Source organism: Canis lupus, chromosome 8, assembly GCF_048164855.1.
Source record: "Canis lupus baileyi chromosome 8, mCanLup2.hap1, whole genome shotgun sequence".
Taxonomy (NCBI): Eukaryota; Metazoa; Chordata; class Mammalia; order Carnivora; family Canidae; genus Canis; species Canis lupus.
Genome location: NC_132845.1, coordinates 77,338,806 through 77,355,841, shown reverse-complemented (window position 1 = coordinate 77,355,841; position 17,036 = coordinate 77,338,806). Strand labels below are relative to the sequence as shown.

The 17,036-nt window shown below is 39.9% G+C and overlaps 1 non-coding gene across 1 annotated transcript; it reads left to right on the top strand.

Moving 5' to 3' along the window:
• The first annotated feature begins 5,230 nt into the window (after positions 1–5,230).
• On the top strand, positions 5,231–5,360 carry LOC140639246 (small nucleolar RNA SNORA51). Its single transcript, XR_012036037.1, has one exon. It is a non-coding gene; the product is annotated as a small nucleolar RNA SNORA51 (small nucleolar RNA).
• Positions 5,361–17,036: the final 11,676 nt, after the last annotated feature.

The window sequence follows — 17,036 nt, the reverse complement described above, 5'->3', positions numbered from 1 at the left end:
GCTCAGAGCCTGCTTTTCCCTCTCCATCTGCCTGCCACTCTGCCTACTTGTGCTCTTTCTGTCAAACAAACTCTTTTAAAAAATAAATAGAGGCAGGTTTTAGTAGGTTCAAGAGAGGAGCAAGTAGGGAAAGATTTAAAGGAAAAAGGAAGTTCAGTGGAGAGAATAGAGTTAAATGGAACTGAGGGTTAAATGAACCTGAGCACAAAGTGGCTACCAGGTGTCTGCAGACAAAGAGGACAAGGGGAGGGGGGGAAAAGAGGCATGAGAAGCCATGTTGACTTCTTTCAATTATTTGTTTGCCTCAGTTAATTTAGAAATATCATTTTGCAAAGAGGCAAACTTAGAATCCTGAAAGCATTTGGAAGCCTCAAGGCACCACTTACAATGGACATCCCATTAAGTTTTTTTCTTCTAGGAGCCACAGATTTCTCATTTTTTTAACATTACCCCTACTCCTACAAGTATCCCTAACCCTATCCCTCCCTACTCCTACCCCTACACCTAAATATACCCTCTATGCTAACACTACCCCTAAAATTAACCCTTCCCCTATCCTACAACTAAACCTAAACCTAGCCCTACCATTTACCCTGCCCCTAACCATATACCTACCCCTAAACCTACTCCAACCCCTAACCATATACCTATACCTACTCCTATGCATATCCATACACATACCCCTTCACCCTCCGCTTACCCTAATCTTCCCCTAACTGCTACTCCCACAATGAACCCTAATCCTACCCCAACCACTATAACTAACCCTACCCCTACTTGTACACCTACTCCTACACCTAACACTACCACTACAGCTACAACTACCCCAGACCTATACCTATCCATCACCTACAACTAAACCTACTCCTACCCTTAACTCTATTCCACACCTACACCTACCCATACCCATAACCCAAATCCTGCCTAACTCTAGTGTAATCATAACACTAACCCCAAATGTCCTGATACAATTCAACCCACCCCACCTCTACTTCTATCCCTACACCTACCACTGCACCTGCCCATAGCCCTAGCCCTACCCCTAAACATACACTTCTAATCCTAGCCCTATCCCTAACCCCACACCTACTCATCCCATTGACATAACCCTACCGTACTTCTAACCCTCCATTCCCCCCAGATTTCTCATTTAATTTTTAGTAAATAAGTTTGAAAAGACTGAAAGTTTCCCATAATAGTAATTAAGGTTCTAATTACTTTTGGTTAAGTCATTCCATTGAGTTATAAATGCACATGTGGATGGGACCATATTTAAACATAAAAGTCCCTGGGGGAAGGTGGGTTGCCCCCAAAGCATTTTGGTGACCAGGATACCACTCCTTGAGGTTTTTCTCTAGAACAAAAAGAGAGTTCTTAAACAGCACAGGCTGGAAATGGAATAGACTGATCCCAGAAGGAAACAGACCAAAGGCCAGTACAATTTCAACAGGAACCAAAAAAAAATCAGACTGAAGGCCAAATGAGTATTCGGGGAGGGGGGGAGTGTGAAGGTCTTAAAACAAATCCTGAATAAAGCTTGGAGAGCTTGAATACAAAGAGCAGAGCTCAAAATCTAGGAGAAAATTATCCTTACACTCCAGGGTTAGAGAGAAAGCAGTGAGCCCAGTTGGCTCTATGGGTACTTGCACCTGTTTGCTCTCCAGCCTCAGATCTTCTGTGGATCCCATTTCTTTTCTTTTTTTCATTATTTGTTTTACTTATTTATTTCAGAGAGAGAGTGGTCACAAGTAGGGTAAGGGGCAAAGGGAGAGGGAAGGAGAGATTCTCAAGTGGACCCCCCCCACCGAGTGCAGAGCCTGACATGGGACTTGATCTCATAACCTTGAGATCATGACCTGAGCCAAAATCAAGAGTCAGATGCTTAATGGACTGAGCCACGCAGACATCCCTGGATCCCACTTCTGATCACTTAAGTAATGTTAACCTTAAAAATAAAACTCCCAGTTATTTTACCAGCAAGAATTAAATATCCAGAAATAGCAGAAAATTGCAATTCAGAATAAGCAAGTGATGGCAAAATCATAGGCAAGTCTGCAGCACAAAGGAGAGGAATGCTCTTTTATCAAGGAAAGGGGAAAGATAGGAAGGCTGTTAGAAACCAAAAGTCCTTTGGCATAAACTGGGAGTTTGAAGTATAGTGGCTTCGCACTGGCTGAATTATGACAGTCCTTTATTAGCTAGGCTATTGCTGGGGAAGGAGGACATCTTTCTTCCTTTTGCTGGGATAGTAATGTAGTACCTAATATAGTACCTAAAGTAGAACAGACTTTCTGTTGGGTCTGTAATTGATGCTGGGTAGTAGGTTGGGAAAGCTCCCCCTGCGGACCTTTTAATACCATCCTAAACAAGGTTTCCTTTTATTAATTTTTACTCTGTGTGTCTGTGTGTGTGTGTGTGTGTGTGTGTGTGTGTGTGTGTTGGGGGTGTGAGGAGGAGCCAAACTGTTGCTCTCCTTGACTATGTTTTATGCTTTCATACTGCTGGACATGTACCTAGCATTAACCCACACCAGCCCATGGGCATCACCCCCTCTCTAACTTTATATAACAATTAGATTATTATCTGCATCATACATTGGACTTTGGAAATGCTTCTGGGGAGAGGGCATGTGGTTTCCAACTCTTCTTCCCACTTCCACAGTAAGAGGTTTTGTTTGTGGGATCAGGTAACTTTTAGCTTGTGATGTGCTGACCCCCAGGAGAGTCTTCCAGCCAGATAACACAGTCATACAGCACACATTAGCCTTCTTAACACTGGATCTGAGCATCAGCATCTGTGCTCCCTCTTAGAATGTCCTAGGACAATCTACCTCTGAGGGACTTTGGTGTTCTTACCTCTTCTGGGGAATTAGTACTTCATTAAAAAAAAACTACCCCCAGACTCATTGGATTAAAACCATAAAAACCATTTATTTCTCTCATCAATCTGCAGATTGGTCATGACTTAATGGGAACAAGTCACCTATGCTCACAGCATCACCAGGAGGAACTTGACTAGGAGCTAGAGCCCTAACTTTCATAGCTGGCAAATTGGTGCCAATCATTGGCCGTGAGCTCCACCTGGATGATGTACCAGAAGCGTCCTTTTCTTTCCTTTCTAAGTAGGCTTCTCCACAGGCTGCTTAAGCTTCCTCAGAGGAAGCACCCCAAAAGAACAAGGTGAAACTGCATGACCCTTTATGACATTGCCTCAAAAGTCACAAATCATTGGTTCCATCATATTTTATTAGTCCAGGCAGTCACTAGGCCAGTCCCAGTTAAGGAGAAATGAGGAAGTGAGTCTCCACTTGATGGGAGGAGTGCCAAGATCATATTGTATGAATAACATGTGGGATAGGAGATATGAAAAATACAGTCATCCATGCCACATTTTTATGTCTGAACTTATTAGTACAGCCGGTTGTTCTTTATCTTGTTGTGGCCTTCCCATTGCAAAAGCCTGTGCTGTGTGTTCCTTACTCCTACCTATTTATCTCTTCTCAACTAGGTATAGGTGTAGATATAATTCACACTTCCTTCTTAAGCCAAAATGTCAATATCAACATAACACTCCACATCTCAAAATTCCTGTTAGTTTATAAACCATCCATCCCATTCTCTAGTGTGTATTTGCTAATTCAGTTGATTGGCCTACAGATATTGTTTTTTTACCTCACAATAGATTATATCTATCCAATAGTCATTTTATAAAAAAAAAATGGCCGTAATGATTTGGGTTTAATTGACTAGTTTATTCCGCTATCCTCTTATTTTCTAAGTTATTAATTTCTGCTTTCAATTTGATTTCTTTCTTCTGTTTTTTCTTAAGGTCACTTTTTGGGTTTGCTTACAGACATTGGAAGAAGTTCACTGCTTAGGTTCAGAGCATTGTTAATATGAACTCAGTCAGATTTTAGTAACTTGCACTATTTCACACTTCCTCAACTCTATCCAACACCGTAGTTCAAAAATATACATGCCATGAAGAGAACGCACTGTTTATAGAAAACCTTATGGTATGTAGCCCATTCTGTGCAAAGCATTTGAATAGATGCTATGTGGAAATTAAAAAAGGAGTCTTGGGCCTTCTCTCTCCAAAGACCATAAACTCAGGACAAAACAGCACAGGACATAAATGATTACAGAATAAGACAACCAAAATGGGAATAAGCCATAACAACTGCAAGTATTGTTGGAGCATAAAGGAACTGTTATTTAACTAGAAGCTTTGGAAATGGTTTTTGAAAAGAAGTGTTGATTGAATCAGGATCTTAAGGATGAATAGGTAGTCTTTTGGCATGGAATACATAAAAGGCAGTTCAAAGAACACTGAGCAAAGATAGAGTTCATTAGTTTTCTATTGCTGCTATAACAAATTGCCACAAACTTAGTGAATTTATTTATTTATTTTCAGTTTTTTGTTTAAATTCTAGTTAGTTAACATACAGTGCAATAGTGGCTTCAGGAGTAGAATTCAGTGATTCATCACTTACGTACAACACCCAATGCTCATCATAATACATGTCCTCCTTCATATCCATCATCCATCTAGCCCATCCCCTACCCACCTCCCTCCAGCAACCCTCAGTTTCTTCTCTATTGTTAAGAGTCTCTTGTGGTTCATTTCTCTCCCTTTTTTTTTTCCCCAATCCTATATGTTCATCTGTTTTGTTTCTTAAATTCCACATATGAGTGAAATCATATGGTATTTGTCTTTCTCTGACTGACTTATTTTCCTTAGCATAATACCCTCTAGTTCCATTCATGTCATTCATTTCATATGGCAAGATTTCATTTTCTTGATTGTTGAGTAGTATTCCAGTGTGCATGTGTGTGTGTGTGTGTGTGTGTGTGTGTCTGTGTGTTTGTACCATATCTTATTTATGGATTTATTTTTTTAAGATTATTGTAAATTTTATTTTATTTATTTATGAGAGACACAGAGAAAGAGACAGAGACAGGGGCAGAGGGAGAAGGAGCCTCCCTGGAGCCAAAGACAGATGCTCAACCACAGAACCACTCAGGAGCCCCTTAAGATTTTATTTTTAAGTAATTTCTATGCTCAACATGGGGCTTGAATTTACAACCCCAAGATCAAGAGTCACATGCTAAACTAGCCAGGCACCCCAAACTTAGTATATTAAACAAAACAACACAATAAATAAGTATCTACCGATAATTACTTTGAATGTAAATGGACTTAAATGCTCCAATAGAAACATCTAAGTTTAAGCCTCCTGGTGCTTACCATATGCTGTGTTCTTACACTGTACAGAAAGGGAAGGCAGAGTAATTAAACCGACCCTTATTCACCCCAACCTAGGCCCTTTGCCTGGTCTGTGTTATGAATCGGTGACCTGGAGGAAAAAAAGACAGATGGATAAAGAAACAAGACCCCTCTCTATGCTACCTACAGGAGACTCATTTCAATCTAAGGAAATCTGCAGATTGAAAGTGAGAGGATGGAGAAATATCTATCATGCAAAAAGATACCTAAAGAAATCCAGAGTAGAGATGCTTATACCAAACAAAATAAACCTTAAACCAAATATCATAACAAGAGACAAAGAAAGACACTATGTAATAAGAAAGGGGTAATCCAACAAGAAGATATAACAATTGTAAATATTTATGCACCCAACATAGGGTCACCAAAATATATTAAGTAGTATATTAATAAAAAACATAGTGGAACTAATCAATAATAATACAGTAATAGGAGGGGACTTTAATGCCCTACTTACAGCAATGGACAGATAATCTAAGCAGAACATCAACAAGGAAACAGTGGCTTTCAAACTGTGGGCCCATTTCGGTAAAGGGCTAGAGTGCGGATCCAGTGGGGCATGGGGGGAAGCGGGTCGGTCAGGCGGGGGCTCCAGGCGGAGGGGGCTGCACCCTGCTGCTTTCGGGAGCTGCGGCTCCGGGAGTGCGATTCCAGCACCACAGGGCCCGGATCCCAGGGCGCTGAGCGGACACAGCTCACGATCCTGCGCTCCACGCCCGCCACCCTGGAGTGGTGGAGGCGGGGAGGGCACAGAACAGTGAGGACTCTCCTGCTGCTAGGTTCCCCCAAGATGTGCAGATCAGTGCACCCGCGCCAGCCTGGGAGCATCTAGGCCAGTGCAGACTAGAAGCTGCGGTAGTCACTGTGGCGAGCTGACTCCAGGGCTGGAAACCTGGCCGCCACCATTGTTCTTGTTCCTCCTGATGTCACCCTGTGCCTGGGACAGAGCTGGGCCACCAGAAACAGAAGCCTCATGGGGCCAACAGCTACCACTGAACCCGGCATCTGGCGGGGGGTGGGGCAGCACCCCCAGGTACACGCACATGAGAGTCAGCACAGCAGGCCCCTCCCCCAGAAGACCAGCGGGAAGGACAGGGGAAGAGCAAGTTCTTGACCCAGCAGCGCTGGTAAGCTCCAGGGGAAGTCCATGGATTTATAGTATATAGAAGTAGAGGGCCTCCCCTTTTTGTCCCTTTTTCCAGTACAATTTGTTTTTATATCAGACTAAAATATTCCAATATTTTTCTCTTTTCCCACCTTAACTACAATACTTTACTATCTCTTCATTTTTAACATTCTTCCTTTTTGACGTTCATATTTCTACAATTACAGGTCCTAAATATATTTTCCACTTTTAGATTCCTTTCAACATACTCAACTTAATTTTGGGAGATATACAAGATTTTTTTTTTTGTTTTCTCTGCCTCATTTTGTTCTACAATGGCTTAAATTAATACCTTCTAAGTCATGACCAGCATGCACCCAGAACAAAGTGGTATACTGTGCTGTTTATTTTGTGAGATTCCTCATTCATATTCTTCCCCCCTCTTTTATCTCATTTATGTTTTGGTGGTCAGTGTTGGGGGCTTCTACAAGTATTTCTGGTTTATATAAATTTGGGACTGAGCATCTTCAAACATACAGAACTTAATATACTCAGAAGTTCACCCTCTAGAACCCCTCAGGTAGACTACATTCTCCCTCCACTACAACTTCGTCACCACCAACATCTCCCAGTCCCCTGCTTTTTTTCGTCTCCCTTTTTTATTCTTTTTTCTTTTTCTTTTTTTTTTCTCCTCTTCGTTGCAACTAGGGTGAAATTTACTTAGGTTGTAGTTGATATTCTTGCTCAGCCCACTCATACAGCCATGCTGCACTGAGCAAAATGACTAGAAAGAACTCACCACAAAAGAAATAATCAGAAACAGTACTCTCTGCCACAGAGTTACAGACCTTGGATTACAATTCAACATCAGAAAGCCAATTCAGAAGCACAATTATAAAGCTACTGGTGGCTCTGAAAAAAAAAAAAACATAAAAGAATCAAGAGACTTCATGACTGCAGAATATAGATCTAATCAGGCCAAAATTAAAAATAAATTAAATGAGATGCAATCCAAACTGGAGGTCCTAATGATGAGGGTTAATGAGGTAGAAGAAAGAGTGAGCAACATAGAAAACAAGTTGATGGCAAGGAAGGAAGCTGAGTGAAAAAAAGAAAAACAATAAAAGACCATGAGGAAAGGTTGAGGGAAATAAATGACAGCCTCAGAAGGAAAAATCTACATTTAATTGTGGTTCTAGAGAGCGCCAAGAGGGCCAGAGGACCAGAAAGCATATTTGAACAAATCATAGCTGAGAATGTTCCTAATTTGGGGAAGGAAACAGCCATTCAGATCCAGGAGATAGATTCCCCCCCAAAAAAATCAATAAAAACCATTCAACACTCAACATTTAATAGTGAAACTTGCAAATTCCAAAGATAAAGAGAAAACCCTTAAAGCAGCAAGAGACAAGAGATCCCTAACTTTTATGGGGAGAAGCATTAGGATAACAGCAAACCTCTCCACAGAGACATAGCAGGCCAGAAAGGGCTGGCAGGATATATTCAGGGTCCTAAATAAGAAGAACCTGCAGCCAAGAATACTTTATCCAGAAAGGCTCTCATTCAGAATAGAAGGAGAGATGAAGAGCTTCCAAGATAAGCAGAAATTGAAAGAATATGTGACCATTTAACCAGCTCTGCAAGAAATACTAAGACGGACTCTGTAATACAAAGAGGAAGTCCAAGAAAACAATCCACAAAAACAGGGACTGAATAGGTATCATGATGACACTAAATTCATATCTTTCAATAGTAACTCTGAACGTGAATGGGCTTAATGACCCCATCAGAAGGTGCAGGGTTTCAGACTGGATAAAAAAAAGCAAGACCCATCTATTTGCTGTCTACAAGAGACTCGTTTTAGACATAAGGACACCTACAGCCTGAAAATAAAAGGTTGGAGAACTATTTACCATTAAAATGGTCCTAAAAAGAAAGCAGGGATAGCCATCCTTATATCAGATAAAGTTTATCCCAAAGACTGTAGTAAGAGATGAAGAGGGACACTATATCATACTTAAAGGATCTATCCAACAAGTGGACCTAACAATCATGAATATTTATGCCCTGAATGTGGGAGGTGCCAAGTATATCAATCAATTAATAACCAAAGTTAAGGCATACTTAGATAATAATACACTTATACTTGGTGACTTGAATGTAGTGCTTTCTACAATCGACAGATATTCTAAGTACAAAATCTCCAAAGAAACAAGAGCTTTAAATGATACACTAGACTAGATGGAATTCACAGTTATTTACAGCACTTTACATCCAAACGCAACCGAATACACATTCTTCTCAAGTGCACATGGAACTTTCTCCAGAATAGACCACATACTGGGTCACAAATCAGGTCTTAACTGATACCAAAGGATTGGGATCGTCCCCTGTATATTTTCAGACCATAATGCCTTGAAATTAGAACTAAATCACAACAAGAAGTTTGGAAGGATTTCTAAAACGTGGAGGTTAAGGACCAACCTGCTAAAAGATGAAAGGGTCAACCAGGAAATCAGGGAAGAATTAAAAAGATTCATGGAAACTAATGAGAATGAAGATACTACCGTTCAAAATCTTTGGGATACAGCAAAAAGAGTCCTGAGGGGGAAATACATCGCAATACAAGCATCTATCAAAAAACTGGAAAGAACTCAAATACAAAAGCTAACCTTGCACCTAAAGGAGCTGGAGAAAAAACAGCAAATAGATCCTACACCCAGCAGAAGAGAAGAACAAATAAAGATTCGAACAGAACTCAATGAAATAGAGACCAAAAGAACTGTGGAACAGATTAACAAAACCAGTAATTGATTCTTTGAAAGAATTAATAAGATAGATAAACCACTAGCCAGCCTTATTGAAAAGAAGAGAGAAAAAAAAAGAGAGAGAAGACTCAAATTAATAAAATCATGAATGAGAAAGGAGAGATCACCACCAATACCAAGGAAATACAAACGATCTTAAAAACTTATTATGAGCAGCTTTACGCCAATAAATTAGTCAATCTAGAAGAAATTGAAGCATTTCTGGAAAACCACAAACTACCAAAACTGGAAGAGGAAGAAATTGAAAACCTGAACAGGCCAATAACCAGGGAGGAAACTGAAGCAGTCATCAAAAAGCTCCCAAGACACAAAAGTCCAGGGCCAGATGGCTTCCCAGGGGAATTCTATCAAATGTTTAAAGAAGAAACCATACCTAATCTACTAAAGCTGTTTGGAAAGATAGAAAGAGATGGAGTACTTCCAAAGTCGTTCTATGAGGCCAGCATCACCTTAATTCCAAAAGCAGACAAAGACCCCACCAAAACGGAGAATTATAGACCAATATCCCTGATGAACATGGATGCAAAAATTCTCAACAAGATCCTAGCCAATAGGATCCAACAATACATTAAGAACATTATTCACCATGACCAAAGGGATTTATCCCCAGGATGCAAGGCTGGTTCAACACTTGTACAGCAATCAATGTGATTCATCATATCAGCAAGAGAAAAAACAAGAACCATATGATCCTCTAAATAGATGTCAGTCAACAAAACTAAAAGACAACCTACAGAATGTGAGAAGATATTTGTAAATGACATATCAGATAAAGCGCTAGTATCCAAGATCTATAAAGAGCTTATTAAACTCAACACCCAAGAAGCAAACAATCCAATCATGAAATGGGCAAATAGATGATTTGACAAAATACAGCATCCATTCCTGATCAAAACTCTTCTGAGTGTAGGGATAGAGAGAACATTCCTCAACATCTTAAAACCCAACTATGAAAAGCCCACATCAAATATCATTCTCAATGGGGAAACACTGGGAGCTTTTCCCCTAAGATCAGGAACAAGACAGGGATGTCCACTCTCACCACTGCTATTCAACCTAGTACTAGAAGTCCTAGCCTCAGCAATCAGGCAACAAAATGAAATAAAAGACATTCAAATTGGCAAAGAAGAACTAAAACTCTCCTTCTTCGCCAATGACCTGATACTCTACACAGAAAACCCAAAAGACTCCACCCCAAGATTGCTAGAACTCATACAGCAATTTGGCAATGTGGTGGGATACAAAATCAATGCCCAGAAGTCAGTGGCATTTCTATACACTAACAATGAGACTGAAGAAAGAGAAATTAAGGAGTCAATCCCATTTACAATTGCACCCAAAAGCAGAAGATACCTAGGAATAAACCTAACCAAAGAGGTAAAGGACCTATAGCCTAAAAACTACAGAACACTTTTGAGAGAAATTGAGGAAGACACAAAGAGATGGAAAAATATTCCATGCTCATGGATTGGCAGAATTAATATTGTGAAAATGTCAATGTTACCCAGGGCAATTTACACGTTTAATGCAATCCCTATCAAAATACCATGGACTTTCTTCAGAGAGTTAGAACAAATTATTTTAAGATTTGTGTGGAATCAGAAAAGACCCCGAATAGCCAGGGGAATTTTAAAAAAGAAAACCATAGCTGGAAAAAAAAAAAAAAGAAAAAGAAAACCATAGCTGGGGGCATCACAATGCCAGACTTCAGGTTGTACTACAAAGCTGTGGTCATCAAGACAGTGTGGTACTGGCACAAAAACAGACACATAGATCAATGGAACAGAATAGAGAACCCAGAAGTGGACCCTCAACTTTATGGTCAACTAATATTCGATAAAGGAGGAAAGACTATCCATTGGAAGAAAGACAGTCTCTTCAATAAATGGTGCTGGGAAAATTGGACATCCACATGCAGAAGAATGAAACTAGACCACTCTCTTTCACCATACACAAAGATAAACTCAAAATGGATGAAAGATCTAAATGTGAGACAAGATTCCATCAAAATCCTAGAGGAGAACACAGGCAACACCCTTTATGAACTCGGCCACAGTAACTTCTTGCAAGATACATCCACGAAGGCAAAAGAAACAAAATCAAAAATGAACTGTTGGGACTTCATCAAGATAAGAAGCTTTTGCACAGCAAAGGATACAGTCAACAAAACCAAAGGACCACCTACAGAATGGGAGAAGATATTTGCAAATGACATATCAGATAATGGGCTAGTTTCCAAGATCTATAAAGAACTTCTTAAACTCAACACCAAAGAAACAAAAAATCCAGTCATGAAATGGGCAAAAGACATGAAGAGAAATCTCACAGAGGAAGACCTAGACATGGCCAACATGCACATGAGAAAAGGCTCTGCATCACTTGCTATCAGGGAAATACAAATCAAAACCACAATGAGATACCACCTCACACCAGTGAGAATGGGGAAAATTAACAAGGCAGGAAACCACAAATGCTGGAGAGGATGCGGAGAAAAGGGAACCCTCTTCCACTGTTGGTGGGAATGTGAACTGGTGCAGCCACTCTGGAAAACTGTGAGGAGGTTCCTCAAAGAGTTAAAAATAGACCTTCCCTATGACCCAGCAATTGCACTGTTGGGGATTTACCCCAAAGATTCAGATGCAATGAAACGCCGGGACACCTGCACCCCGATGTTTATAGCAGCAATGTCCACAATAGCCAAACTGTGGCAGGAGCCTCGGTGTCCATCGAAAGATGAATGGATAAAGATGTGGTTTATGTATACAATGGAATATTGCTCAGCCATTAGAAACGACAAATACCCACCATTTGCTTCAACGTGGATGGAACTGGAGGGTATTATGCTGAGTGAAGTAAGTCAATCGGAGAAGGACAAACATTGTATGTTCTCATTCATTTGGGGAATATAAATAATAGTGAAAGGGAATATAAGGGAAGGGAGAAGAAATGTGTGGGAAATATCGGAAAGGGAGACAGAACATAAAGACTCCTAACTCTGGGAAAGGAACTGGGGGTGGTGGAAGGGGAGGAGGGCGGGGGCTGGGGTGAGTGGGTGACGGGCACTGAGGGGAACACTTGACGGGATGAGCACTGGGTGTTATTCTGTATGTTGGTAAATTGAACACCAATTAAAAAATTAATTTATTAAAAAATAAATAAAGGCTGAGGTAGAAAAAAAAAAAGAGGAAGACATAGACATGGCCAACAAGCACATGAGAAAATGCTCCCCATCACTTGCCATCAGGGAAATACAAATCAAAACCACAATGAGATACCACCTCACACCAGTGAGAATGGGGAAAATTAACAAGGCAGGAAACCACAAATGTTGGGGAGGATGTGGAGAAAGGGGAACCCTCTTTCACTGTTGGTGGGAATGTGAACTGGTGCAGCCACTCTGGAAAACTGTGAGGAGGTTCCTCAAAGAGTTAAAAATAGATCTGCCCTATGATCCAGCAATTGCACTGCTGGGGATTTACCCCAAAGATACAGATGCAGTGAAATGCTGGGACATCTGCACCCTGATGTTTATAGCAACAATGTCCACAATACCCAAACTGTGGAAGAAGCCTCGGTGTCCATCGTAAGATGAATGGGTAAAGAAGATGTGGTCTATGTATACAATGGAATATTACTCAGCCATTAGAAACGACAAATATCCACCTTTTGCTTCTACATGGATGGAACTGGAGGGTATTATGCTAAGTGAATAAGACAATCCGAGAAGGACAAACATTATATGGTCTCATTCATTTGGGGAATATAAAAATAGTGAAAGGGAATGAAAGGGAAAGGAGAGAAAATGAGTGGGGAAATATCAGAGAGGGTGACAGAACATGAGGGACTCCTAACCCTGGGAAACGAACAAGGGGTGGTGGAATGGGAGGTGGGCGGGAGGTTGGGGTGACTGGGTGACGGGCACTGAGGGGGGTACGTGATGGGATGATCACCGTGTGTTATTCTATTTGTTGGCAAATTGAACACCAATAAAAAATAAATTTATAAAAAATAGTGAAAGGGAATAAAAGGGAAAGGAGAAAAAATGAGTTTGAAATATCAGAAAGGGAGACAGAACATGAGATACTCCTAACTCTGGGAAACGAACAAAGGGTGGTAGAAAGGGGGCGGTGGGTGGGGGTGACTGGGTGACAGGCACTGAGGGGGGCACTTGATGGGATGAGCACTGGGTGTTATGCTATATGTTGGCAAATTGAACTCCAAAAAAAATAAATAAATATTTAAAAATAAATAATAAATAAATAAAATGGGCAAAAGATATGAACAAAAACTTCACCAAAGAAGACATAGACATGGCCAACAAGCACATGAGAAAATGCTCCGCATCACTTGCCATCAGGGAAATACAAATCAAAACCACAATGAGATAGCACCTCACACCAGTGAGAATGGGGAAAATTAACAAACAGGAAACAACTGTTGGATAGGATATGGAGAAAGGGGAACCCTCTTGCACTGTTGGTGGGAATGCGAACTGGTACAGCCACTTTGGAAAACTATGTGGAGGTTCCTCAAGAAGTTAAAAATACCCAGTAATTTCACTACTGGGTATTTACCCAAAAAAATACAGATGTAGTGAAATGCTGGGACCTGCACCCTAACGTTCACAGCAGCAATGTCCACAATAGCCAAACTGTGGAAGGAGCCTCAATGTCCTTCAACAGATGAATGGATAAAGAAGATATGGTCTATGTATACAATGGAATATTGCTCAGCCATCAGAAAGGACGAATACCCACCATTTGTTTTGACCTGGATAGAACAATCGGAGTGAAGTAAGTCAGTCAAAGTAGGACAATCATCATATGGTTTCACTCTTACAGGGAATATAAGAAATAGTGAAACAGATTATAGGGGAAAGGAGGGAAAATGAGTGGGAAAAATTAGAGAGGAAGACAAACCATGAGAGAGTCCTAACTCTGGGAAATGAACAAAGGGTTGGGGAAGGAGAGGTGGGTAGGAGGATGGGGCAGCTGGGTGACAGGCACTGAGGAGGGCACTTGATGTTATAATGTATGTTGGCAAATGGAATTTAAATAAAAATATATTTTTTAAGATTTTATTTATTTATTCATGAGAGACACACAGAAAGAGAGAGAGAGGCAGAGACACAGGCAGAGGGAGAAGCAGGATCCATGCAGGGAGCCTGACATGGGACTTGATCCCAGGACCCCAGCATCAGGCCCTGGGCCGAAGGTGGGCTAAACTGCTGAGCCACCTGGGCTGCCCCCAAAATATTTTTTTAAATAAAGTTATTTTGAAAGAAAGAAAGAAGAAAGAAAGAAAGAAAGAAAGAAAGAAGAAAGAAAGAAAGAAAGAAAGAAAGAAAGAAAGAAAGAAAGAAAGAAAGAAAGAAAGAAAGAAGAAAAAGAAAAAGAAAGAAAGAAAGAAAGAAAGTTAGTTATTTTGGGAGACTGCAGCAAGATGGCAGAACAGTACAGGTCCTCAACCCATGTGGTCCCACAAATTTACCTAAAAAACTTTCAAAACATCCTGAACACCTACAAATTCAACCTGAGATGTAAAGAGAGAACAGCTGGAATGCTACAGAGAGATGAGTTTTCACTTGTAACAAGGTAGGAAGGTGAAAAAAATAAAAAAGAATAAAGTGGGGGAGGGGCACCATGAGGATCCGGGCTAACGCCAAGCTGCAAAAGCCTCCAGGACAGGAAAGCCCAGCCCTGGAGAAGCAGGAACTTTAAAAATCCACACCGGAGTTTTCCCTGACGAAAAAGTGCTTAGCAGGGAGATCAGGCAGAATCACAGGAGATATTTTGCTTTAAAAAAAAAGGAAGAAGAAAAAGAGGCAGCATATATATGTACAATGACATATTACTCAATGGTCAAAAAGAATGAAGTCCTGCCATTTGCAAAAACGTGGATGGAACTAGAGGGCAGTATGCTAAGTGAAGTAAGTCAGTCATAGAAAGACAAATATATGATTTCACTCATGTAGAATTTAAGAAACAAAACAGAAGAACATAGGGGAAGGGAAGGAAAAATAAAATAAGATAAACACAGAGAGGCAAACCATAAAAGACTCTTAAACATAGAGAACAAACTGAAGGTTTCTGGATGGGAGGTGGGTGGGAGGATGGGCTAAATAAATGATGGGCATTAAGGAGGTCATTTGTTGGATTGAGCACCGGATGTTATATGTAAGGGATGAATCACCATATTCTACTCCCGAAATAAATAATAGACTATACACTAACTTAAACTTAAATTTTAAAAATTTGTCATAGTGCCTAGCACATCGTATTATAAACATTATCTGTTACCATATACTCATTTAATGAAGATTTCTTAAATGCCTACTCAGAAACATTCAAATGATGAATAACATACAAGGTAATAAATATTTGTTGTGCACACAATCTGTGAAGATATTATGCTGGGCACGTTACAAATTTAGGTAAGTGAAGTAATATATACTTTTCATGTAACAAGCCTGAAGGCAGATAAATTTACTCAATGTTACCTCAGTAACTTTTATTTAATAAGATGATAATTACAGCAATTGAAATATAGAACAGAATCTGTTTCTCCAGCATGATAGCTAGGTTTCATTTTCCTGGGCATGGATCTTCTCGATTACTATACACACACACACACACACACACACACACACATATACATACATACATATATATACATATACATGTATATATATAATTTATATATATATAAATTTATTTTAGTTAGATGTAAAGCAGAGATACAAAGTGCTTCTGGTACAAAGTGGAAGCTACAGAACTATTACAAAATGGGAAGGTTAACAGGGTAGCAGTGTCTTGGATAGATTTAAATCAAAAGCCTAAAGTAGCTGTATCATGAACTCAAAGTCTGTTGTAGTTATCTGGGTATAAAGCAGTAATTTCTTAATTTGGGAGGAACAGGATCACAGACCTCTTCGAGAATCTGATAAAAGCCATTGACTACTTTCCCACAAAGGCCTGTAGATACACACCATATTTTACATGTACAATTTTGTAGAGTTCAGAAACTCCCAAAAACCTTCCTACACTGACTTCAGATTACTATATATATATATATACATATTACATATTATTATAATATATATATTATAGTATCCTTAGAATCAGAGCTGATCCAGACTCCAGAACCCGATCTTTCAAAACCTTGTCCTCTAGTACTCAAGGACCATAACTTCTTTTTAGTTTCCTTGTCAACCTTTTCTTCATCCAGTACTCTGGTTAAATATCCTCTGTTCACCTTGTACAACCAAATGGCAACATCATTTACAATCACTTTTGTCCTCTGCTCACTGGTTCTTCCGTCTTCTACATTCATTCCTTGGGTTTCAGGGTCATGACCAGGCCTTGTCAGGGTAGGAGTGGGGGGAACTATATATTTCTTGTAAAATTTATTTTTGGTTTTATTTCTTCCCCCAAAGAACTGTTTGTCTTTCAAAATCTAGGGTACTAGGCCTGAATCCAAAGAAAAAACAAAAAAGTTCAAAACTCATCATGAAGAGCCATTTCATGGTATGATAATGCAAAGATCCCCCAGGGATAATTCATACTTGGAGAATTCTAGAATGTGATGATTCATCACAAGAAAACCATAACAGATCTACAGAAAAAACCCTCATTCTGTGAGAATGAGACAAAGCATAATTAGAACGAATCCAAACAACAGTGTAGTCTGAACCAAAGGTTTTTTTTTTTTGGGGGGGGGGGGGGTTGGTTTTTTGGTGTTGCTTTGTTTTGTTTGTACAAACCTTATTATATAAAAGGACATGAAGGAAAAGACTACAAACAAAACTCACACTTACC